We start from the raw sequence: 11,307 nt of genomic DNA, 5'->3' as shown, positions 1-11,307 counted from the left end.
CCATACTTATACTCTACATGTACAGGTATTAGCCTCGTCTGTCAATACACCCATACTTATACTCTACATGTACAGGTATTAGCCTCGTCTGTCAATACACCCATACTTATACTCTTCATGTACAGGTATTAGCCTCGTCTGTCAATACACCCATACTTATACACTACATGTACAAGTATTATCCTTGTCTGTCAATACACCCATACTTATACTCTACATGTACAAGTATTAGCCTCGTCTATCAATACACCCATACGCCTACTCTACATGTACAAGTATTAGCCTCGTCTATCAATACACCCATACGCCTACTCTACATGTACAGGTATTAGCCGCGTCTGACAATACACCCATACTCCTACGCTACATGTACAGGTATTACCCTCGTCTGTCAATACATCCATACTTATACTCAACATGCACAGGTATTATACTCGTCTGTCAATACCCCCATACTTATTCTCTACATGTACAAGTATTATCCTTGTCTGTCAATACACACATACTTATACTCTAAATGTACAGGTATTAGCCGCGTCTGTCAATACACACATACTTATACTCTACAGGTACAGGTATTAGCCTCGTCTGTCAATACACCCATACTCCTACTCTACATGTACAGGTATTAGCCTCGTCTGTCAATACACCCATACTTATACTCTACATGCACAGGTATTATCCTCGTCTGTCAATACACCCATACTTATATTATGGGTGTATTGACAGACGAGGCTAGTACCTGCGGTACATGCTGATCGTATTCACCTCAAGACAATGACATAGAGGTCTGATTGTGAAGTAAACCATATGAAATTTCCGGTGACTTTCTACTTGGTCAAACATTATATATCTCATAGACACCAGGTCTTTTATATCATATTTTTCTTAGATGCATTTCTAATTGCACTTAGATTACTGGACCACTGTTGTTCCTTAGGCCTATAGGCCCACATAGTAATGTCAAAGCAGTATTGCTGGTCATGAGCGCTATTGACGGGGCGTTAAACCCTATACACCAACCAACCTCTCGTCCTTTTTTTGCAAATACTATATAGATATTGGATTATTCTAGTCATCTTCGTGTTGTTTTGAAGTCACAGAAACTTTAAAACAGAGACGATTGTAAATTTACATTGGGTAAAACGTGGTTGGTTAGTGGTGGTTTAAAAATTTGGTGGGATTGTCATAGACTTTAGTGGTTATCACAATCATATAGGAGTGTCGTGCAAACTGCAGGGATCATGTCAATGAAATTTCATTTTTGTGTCACCCTGGTGAAATACTAGCCGCTTAATTCCTACCCACTCGGCTATGGATAATTTCCTTTAGCTCATTCGGTAGAGCGTAAGATTAGTAAGCCAGAGGTCCCGGGTTCGACTCCTAGCGGAGACATTGGCAAAATAATGACCTCTGTTACATCTGTTTTAATAATGACAATTATGTACTTATAACTGCAACTAGCCTAGATCTACATGAAGGCCTGTTACAAAACCACGAAGGCTTGCGCATAAGCTTAGATCTACGAAGGATGAGCGATACAGGCCCTATCGGCGTTTTATGTATCCGTCGATAATAAATTTAGTCGAACCTCAGTTAACACGTTGATTATTGATAAAATGTTTTTATAAAATGTTTTAAAACCAACCTCTAAAGACAAAAGTCACACAGCTGTTTGTTTCCAACCCACTCTGCAACTCCCAAACAACCTGACGGGAAACGTGCTTAGCATTATAAGTAAGGAATCGTTTTTTTCCGGATTTTGGTGATTTAAACTGTACGAATATTTTTGTTTAATAGATGTTTATATTATTTCATTGCTTATATTTTATAAAGATTTAGGCCAACTGGATCGTGGCACTAGGTATTTTAAACAAAACTGTCTTAGGAAATTAAAAACACAGTTGAATCACTTCAAAGTTCGGTGATACGTGAATGGAAAGTGTGTCTCGACGAATTTTGTTGTGAATTGTCTTGTTGGATAATTAAAGTTTTTCTATGATCAAACAAATATCACTATTGTTTTCAAGAAGACCATTGCGTTAAGCCCTTGTTATATTAACGTTAAATTATCTTGGCCTCGGGCCCTAAGCTTCCACGGGGATCAAACCCGCGGCCCTCACCTTCCAAATGGGTCAAACCCGCGGCCCTAAGCTTCCACGGGGATCAAACCTACTGCCCTAAGCTTCCACGGGGATCAAACCCGCGGCCCTCGGCTTCCACGGGGATCAAACCCACGGCCGTAAGCTTCCATGGGGATCAAACCCACGGCCCTAAGCTTCCACGGGGATCAAACCCGCGGCCCTCAGCTTCCACGGGGATCAAACCCACTGCCTTAATATATATAAGCTTCCATGGGGATCAAACCCACGGCCCTAAGCTTTCCAGTCCGCCAAAGCTAGAGGGTGAACGTAATCCTATAAATGACTGCCTCCATAAGATCCACATCCCCCATTTATACAATACTGAGTTCCGTGGCCCCAGATATGTTTCGTGATAAGTTGGATGGAACACTTCAAACGCGTTTAAGACATCTTTTCAAAGTTATACCACCATTGTATTTGCCTTTTGGGCCCCGACCATGTCTATATATGTTAACAGGCAATATATAGGTTGATATAAACCGAAGTTAATTTGTTTCTTAGAAATTTTTTTTATTCCGGAATATTTTTTTTTATTCCGGAAAACCAATATTTTAATAACATACAACGCATCCAGTCTAATTCAGAGTAATAGTTTGGCTGACTTCTTTCTTTTGGCTGTTACACCAAAAAACATATCAAATGTCTACCAATTTTCTTAATATCACAGTAAGGTAGACACCACTCTCGGCATTAATGTTTACCGTCACTTGTACGTAACGAACATCAATGTTAACCGTCACTTGTACGTAACGAACATCAATGTTAACCGTCACTTGTACGTAATGTACATCAATGTTTACCGTCACTTGTACGCAACGAACATCAATGTTAACCGTCACTTGTACGTAACGTACATCAATGTTTACCGTCACTTGTACGTAACGTACATCAATGTTTACCGTCACTTGTACGTAACGTACATCAATGTTTACCGTCACTTGAACGTAACGTACATCAATGTTACCGTCACTTGTACGTAACGTACATCAATGTTTACCGTCACTTGTACGTAACGTACATCAATGTTTACCGTCACTTGTACGTAATGTACATCAATGTTTACCGTCACATGTACATATCTTTTCTCTAACCATACACTCTTAAACTGCACATGTCAGTAAATCATGTTCGTGTACAGTATATAGCACGTTAAATACAATTCTGATAACAGTATAGGTAAGCTTAGCTGACATACTTTATTTATGATCACTGTTAATAATTGTACATGTGTATCAAACATCTAACACTAGAACAAAACATGCACAGTCAATGGGCCGTCATTTTGTTAAGTGTTAATCTAAGCAATGAACTAACGGGAAATATATAACTACCAAGAGTGTATGATTGTAGGACTAATAGCCAGGGGGTATGAGTGTAGGACAAACTACCAGAGTGTATGAGTGTAGGACTAACAACCAGAGTGTATGAGTGTAAGACTTACTACCAGGGGGTACAATGTATGAGTTTATGACCAACTCTAAGGTGTATGAGTGTAAAACTAACTGCCAGGGGGTATGAGTGTAGGACAAAAAACCAGATTGTATGAGTGTAGGACAAACTACCAGATTGTATGAGTGTAGAACTTACTGCCAGGGGGTATGAGTGTAAGCCAAACTACCAGGGTGTATGAGTGTATGATTAACTATCAGGGTATATGAGTGTAGGACTTACTATCAGGGTGTATTAGTGTAGGACTAACTACCAGTGTGTATTAGTGTAGGACTAACTACCAGGGTGTATGAGTGTAGGACTAACTACCAGGGTGTTTGAGTGTAGGACTAACTACCAGGGTGTATGAGTGTAGGACTAATTACCAGGGAAGGGTATATGAGTGAAGGACTAACCACCAGGAATTTATGAGTGTAGGACTAACTACCAGGATGTATGAGTGTAGGACTAACTACCAGGGTGTATGAGTGTAGGACTAACTACCAGGGTATATGAGTGTTGGACTAACTACCAGGGTGTATGAGTGTTGGACTAACTACCAGGGTGTATAAGTGAAGGACTTACTACCAGGGTGTATAAGTGTATGACTAACTACCAGGGTGTATGAGTGTAGGACTAACTACTAGGGTGTATGTGTGTAGGACTAACTACCAGGGTATATGAGTGTAGGACTAACCACCAGGAATTTATGAGTGTAGGACTAACTACCAGGGTGTATGAGTGTTGGACTAACTACCAGGGTGTATAAGTGTAGGACTATCTATCAGGGTGTATGAGTGTAGGACTAACTACCAGGGTATATGAGTGTAGGACTAACCACCAGGGTGTATGTGTGTAGGACTAACTACCAGGGTGTATGAGTGTTGAACTAACTACCGGGGTGTATAAGTGTAGGACTTACTACCAGGGTGTATAAGTGTAGGACTAACTACCAGGGTGTATAAATGTAGGACTAACTACCAGGGATTTATGAGTGTTGGACTAACTACCAAGTTGTATGTGTGTAGGACTAACTAAATGGTGGTATGAGTGTAGGACTAACTACCAAGATGTATGAGTGTTGGACTAACTACCAAGTTGTATGTGTGTAGGACTAACTAAATGGTGGTATGAGTGTAGGACTAACTACCTAGATGTATGAGTGTTGGACTAACTACCAAGTTGTATGTGTGTAGTACTAACTAAATGGTTGTAGGAGTGTAGGACTAACTACAAAGTTGTATGTGTGTAGGACTAACTAAATGAAAGTATGAGTGTAGGACTAACTAAACGGTAGCATGAGTGTAGGACTAACATATGTAGCTGGTTGTGTAGGTTTATCTAAGGGGTGTGAATGGAGGATTTGTTGTCGGGTTCATGGGTGAAGGAATAACAAACTAACAAGGTGTATGAGTATGGAACCCCAGAACTTACTACGTGGTTATACGAGATTGACTGGAACCGTTTTAGGTATCTGGAAGTATGCATCGTTGGATAACAGAAAGTTTCAACTGTTACAAGACAATACCTAGCTGGTTCTTAAAAATCGGTGTAAACCCGAAGACAGAGCAAGTGTATATTTAGTCTAGTTAAATTAGAAAACAACGTATGTGAAGTTATATGCACAGCCTGTACTAAACCCAAACTTACTCACAAGTATAACAAGGTCGATCTCCTTCCATAGCGAGTAGAGTAAAACGTTGGCCGTACCCTCCTCCCTTACTCCCCTACAACAGTACTGACCTTTAGGAGCAGACTTGCAGCTGTTGATCCAGACTAGGGTCCCTCATACTATAAAACTATAAGTACATGGCCTACAGCCTTTGGTCTGGTGTTGTAGTCGTACGTGTGTGATGGTGAACGTGTGAGCCTCGTAGATGGACAAACATATATATCCTCCTTCCAAAATATGTTACCCTCACACACACGTGGCCGCGCCCGATACGCGTGTGTGCCTGTTTGTTGATAAGCATGTGTATAGGTGACGTGTGTGTATGTGTATGTAACATTCCAGTGTTGGACGGGTGCTTTCCGTTACTGAATGGTAGATAGCAGGCATGGCCGTCAAACATGGTACGCAAAACTTAGTTATATTTTATTGATGATAATGTGTGTGTACGTATGTATATGTAATGGATGAGCCAATAAAATATTAAATAAAAAAGCACTGTACACTTGTGCGAACGCAGAGACCTGGCACGACCTTGATATAGTGTTGCAACCCAGTATGACTGTGATCCTATCTATTTAAAAAACATGAACATTACATCCGCTATGGACAGAATAAAGTTCAGCGGTTACAGTATTTATAAGTAGATGTCTGATTACACACGGTCGATGTGGTGGTCCACAAACCGAGACCACCAGTCCACACGTCTAAGCTCCTTAACACCACTTCACAAACGTTCCTATGACCCAGAATGAAAAAAATACCCCATGGTCCCGACCCCCAGATCACTTATTATTGTTTTCAAGTCCCTGTGTTCAAAACCCTATATTATTAAGTCATGAACGCTAATTATCAAAATTATATTTTTGGAGAAATATCTTAAGATTTTACAAATTGTGTTTGTTATAATAATTAAGATGGTCGTATCATACTTATATATCCTATTTTTGCTCTGAGTTTCCATGAGTTAAGTCGCCGGTAAGGTAATCGATCAGGGTTTGAACATCTTTAATTGGCCCAGGTTGTGAGGACACTGTACAATTATAAACCACCTAATGGTGCATGTAGTTTTTTCCGCACTCAAATCTGTATGTCCGTTTATTGCCGTGTAAAAACTATCATTGTTATCCCACCCACAGGGACCTGAGAATTTGTTACAGCTATATTTGGACCTCAACTAAGGTGTTCATAGTAATTTTACATGTTTTGGGGTTTAGATCGACTTTCGGTAAAAATGACACTCCCAATGGTCATATCATCTAAACCCCTAAAACATGTAAAATTACTCTGAACACCTTAGTTTAGGTCCAAATATAGCTGTAACAAATTCTCAGGTCCCTGTGACCCCACTCACTAGTGAAGCCCTGCGTCCTGGTTACCCTAGTGGTGTAGATGTCTTTTCATATGAAGGTTTCATTGTGGAACTGATCGAAAAGACTAAATGGCCACCAGGCAGCCATCTTTAATTTTGAGAACTGAACATTTTTATCATCACTTCTCAAGAAGTACGAGACAGATCTTTCTCAAATTTCATATGACGGTTTTCTTTGGTCCATAGTTTTGCATGTATTGTTTTGAGACTGTTCAGAAGGACAACATCATGTATTTTCATAGTTAAAGTTTGTTATCGCTATTTCTCAAAAAGTGCTGAACGGATTTCTTCTCAAATTTCAAATGAGTGTTCCCCTTATTCAATGGCTGTACGTGAAGGAAGGTGACAACAGCAGGTTTGATATTACAAATATCTGGTGGAGGACATATTGTAGATATTCACTAAGATAAGTTACATAGCATTCGGCTGTTGGTGTATGCTGTAATACCATAATATGTAGATGTTGGTCCATATCATTATAAACCTCAAAATGCAATCTGCAATGCTAATCTAAACACCTGTATATTAGGTATAGTTCTATTTTTGCTCCTATAAATTCTTATGAAAATATAGTGTTACCGGAGTGACAACAGTGGGGACAATATCACCCACTTGTCTTACCGAAGTGACAACAGTGGGGACAATCTCACCCACTAGTGTTACCGGAGTGACAACAGTGGGGACAATCTCACCCACTAGTGCTACCGGAGTAACAACAGTGGTGACAATCCCACCGACTAGTGCTACCGGAGTGACAACAGTGGGGACAATCTCACCAACTAGTGCTACCGGAGTGACAACAGTGGGGACAATCCCACCGACTAGTGCTACCGGAGTGACAACAGTGGGGACAATCCCACCCACTAGTTCTACCGGAGTGACAACAGTGGGGACAATCTCACCCACTAGTGCTACCGGAGTGACAACAGTGGGGACAATCTCACCCACTAGTGCTACCGGAGTAACAACAGTGGGACAATCCCACCGACTAGTGTTACCGGAGTAACAACAGTAGGACAATCCCACCGACTAGTGTTACCGGAGTGACAACAGAGGGGACAATGTCACCCACTAGTGCTACCGGAGTAACAACAGTAGGACAATCCCACCGACTAGTGCTACCGGAGTGACAACAGTGGGGACAATCTCACCCACTAGTGTTACCGGAGTAACAACAGTGGGGACAATCTCACCCACTAGTGTTACCGAAGTGACAACAGTAGGACAATCTCACCCACTAGTGTTACCGGAGAAACAACAGTGGTGACAATCCCACCCACTAGTGTTACCGAAGTGACAACAGTAGGACAATCCCACCGACTAGTGCTACCGGAGTAACAACAGTAGGACAATCCCACCGACTAGTGTTAACGGAGTAACAACAGTGGGGACAATCCCACCCACTAGTGTTACCGAAGTGACAACAGCAGGACAATCCCACCGACTAGTGCTACCGGAGTAACAACAGTAGGACGATCCCACCGACTAGTGTTAACGGAGTAACAACAGGGGGGACAATCCCACCCACTAGTGTTACCGAAGTGACAACAGTAGGACAATCCCACCGACTAGTGCTACCGGAGTAACAACAGTAGGACAATCCCACCGACTAGTGTTACCGGAGTAACAACAGTGGGACAATCCCACCGACTAGTGTTACCGAAGTGACATCAGTGGTGACAATCTCACCCACTAGTGCTACCGGAGTAACAACAGTGGTGACAATCCCACCCACTAGTGTTACCGAAGTAACAACAGTAGGACAATCCCATCGACTAGTGTTACCGGAGTAACAACAGTGGGGACAATATCACCGACTAGTGCTACCGGAATAACAACAGTAGGACAATCCCACCGACTAGTGTTACCGGAGTAACAACAGTGATGACAATCCCATCGACTAGTGTTACCGGAGTAACAACAGTGGGGACAATCTCACCGACTAGTGTTACCGAAGTAACAACAGTGGTGACAATCCCACCCACTAGTGTTACCGGAGTAACAACAGTGATGACAATTCCACTGACTAGTGTTACCAGAGTAACAACAGTAGGACAATCCCACCGACTAGTGCTACCGGATAAACAACAGTGGGACATTCCACTGACTAGTGTTTCCGGGGTATTTTTTATAATGGGATGGGTGACATCGATGTCGGTTGTTACCTGGCCCCTCCCTGCCTACGAGTACCTGTCGTTCCAGTGAGATTGTTTTTACGCCTAAGAACTATTCGTAACCGAAGATCCAAGGTCTTAAACGAATATAATAGGTCAATGGATATTGTTTTGACAATGAGAAATATATGTTAATTAATCTAATAAAAATGTATGAATGTGTGTGTTGTTATACTACATGATTATGATCATACAGTGTTATGTATGTCAGCGAAAACGTAGTATTACATTGCATATATGTATGTTAATGAGATGGTAAGTATATAGTAAAGGGCCTGTAGTACCGAGGGATTTGTAAAACTGTGTGATACAAAATAACTCATCATACTGAGGATTGGGTATAAGGATAATATCTCACCCTGGACAAACCTATGCATGTTTTATTCCGGTTTAATATTTCCCTGTTTCCATCCTAGTTTCCGACACATTACATTTTTCTTTACGCCACTATGAAACTGATTAATTAAATAACGTTAATGTTCACGATCAGGTTAACGTCATGGTGTAGCTTTGCGTAGAACGCGCATGATCATGAGTTTCAGTAAGGAATGGAAATTATCATTCCCAGTTCTCTGGTTAAAGATAGCAAATCTCGTATCCCATGGAGATGAACTCAGCAAATTTAAGCTTCGGGTAAGATTCTCGAAGCTGGGGTTTTGACTTATCCATAAGAAACTTATCTCGACGGCTGACATTGGATATTTTGTGTCAAAAGGGTAAAAGATTCTATCTTGACAAATAAAGGTAGTGTCATTGTACGTCACAGGGTCCGTCCTACTACTGAAGATCCGGGTAATAAGGTCCCCGGTACTTGCTACCTGTTATCAAATTATTTCGATCCAGACTGGTCTTATTGATTGTTAAACTTCGATATTCTACGGGATATGTGGATATGATGGGGGTTAAACCGTCCCGACTGTTCATAGATTTAACATAAGCAGGTTTCCCAAGACGCTTATCAGCAGTAGACACTGTGAACAGGTAGGAGTTATACGGTCACATGAGTCACAAGCTGTCCTTGTTTATACATAGAATTTTACATCAACTATTCCTACCTAACACCACAGACTGCAGCAGTTTACACACACACACACACACACACTGGACCGCCATGTTTGCCTGTGCATATTGTATTCATTGTCCATTCTCACCTGCCAGTTTGGGTCGATAACAATACCTTATGTTAACGTCATGAATTACACTCACCTGTATCCTACCTGTGTTTTTCTTCCACGTGCTACGGTATATTTCATACGCAAACTATTCTCCTCCAAGAACATCACGTTTAAAGTTCACATTTAAACACTTCCGACGTCCTACACATGGTGATCATACTCGTGTGTACCTGGCCATGTGCGGTGTACAGGTACAATACACATGTAGGCGTAATCAACCCTTCGTCGCTCTCTGTTATTCATGCAGACAGTCATATCTTTTTGTTCATCAGTCCATTGTTTGTTTCTCAGCTGATTGTCGTATTGTATTACTACAATGTCCACTGTATCATGTAAGGCCATTATCACAGTGCAACTTAATTGTCAATAAATTAACTGACTCAGTGTAGATTACATTTCTTCAAAGAATTAACAAACAAGTTTTGCTATTGTTAATAAAAAAAACCCACCGGGACGCCAGATTACGAACGTCCGGGCATTGAAGTCTGTACATGTATTTAAAACATTGTGTGCCCTTGGTTACTTCGAAAATGAATACATTGTATTAATTAGAATAATAAACATTACCGGGTATGGGATCCAATGAACACGCTTCACTAAACTAAATCTGTCTCATCCTATATATAGTACACAAGGACGTGATGTACATACACAACTGTAACACACGTACGCAGATTGTTATGTTACGACTCGGGGATATCTGTAAGTGTTGTATGATATGTTATGAGGTGTGGATAAAAAGTGGATGCGAGTGTTGTGTATAACAAGACGCCCATGGGCCTTAACGGTCATCTGAGTTATGTAAAAACTGATGCTATCGATGTTGCCGAATGAAAAAGAAATAATTTGGTAACAAAGGTAACTTGAACTACATGTAATGCAAAAGAAGTACAAATAGTGGTTCTGTCAGTCAGTTGGATTTCGTTAAAGCACCTTAAGACCCTTCCATCTATGAAGAGTGTTTGAGTCTACCATATCTGGATCTTGAGAAGATTTTTGAAATTTTAATCAATTTGACCCTTTTTGGCCCCGCCCCTGGGGCTAGGGACCACATAATTCACAATAAAACTATAGTAAAGTTTACCCCCTCCCCAGGGGGAAACGTGAGACCCCAGGGTCATGAAATTCACAATTTTGGTAAAGCACATTAAGACCCTTCCATCTATAAAGATTATTTGATTCTACCATATCTGGATCTTGAGAAGATTTGACCCTTTTTGGCCCACCCCTCAGGCCCCTGGGGGCTTGGGACTATATAATTCACAATTTTGGTTGACCTTTGGCCATGAAGGGATTCTGCAAAATTTCATTGAAATTGGTGCAGGGGTTTTGGAGAAGAGGTCGA

At 41.0% G+C, this 11,307-nt stretch overlaps 1 protein-coding gene across 4 annotated transcripts in view; it reads right to left on the bottom strand.

The window, feature by feature from the left end:
- LOC110456553 (ceramide phosphoethanolamine synthase-like) overlaps positions 1-10,603 on the bottom strand; it is a 20,908-nt gene extending 10,305 nt beyond the window's left edge. The window contains exon 1 of one of the 4 annotated variants that reach the window (XM_021507356.1): positions 9,994-10,603. The gene's annotated coding sequence lies outside the window, so the exon portion shown is untranslated. The other 3 variants (XM_021507359.1, XM_021507357.1, XM_021507358.1) reach the window with 3 other exon arrangements.
- Between the last annotated feature and the right edge of the window lie 704 nt (positions 10,604-11,307).

Source organism: Mizuhopecten yessoensis, unplaced genomic scaffold, assembly GCF_002113885.1.
Source record: "Mizuhopecten yessoensis strain PY_sf001 unplaced genomic scaffold, ASM211388v2 scaffold8807, whole genome shotgun sequence".
Classification (NCBI taxonomy): domain Eukaryota; kingdom Metazoa; phylum Mollusca; class Bivalvia; order Pectinida; family Pectinidae; genus Mizuhopecten; species Mizuhopecten yessoensis.
The sequence above is the reverse complement of the archived record's forward strand: the minus strand, read 5'-3'. Positions and strand labels throughout refer to the sequence as shown.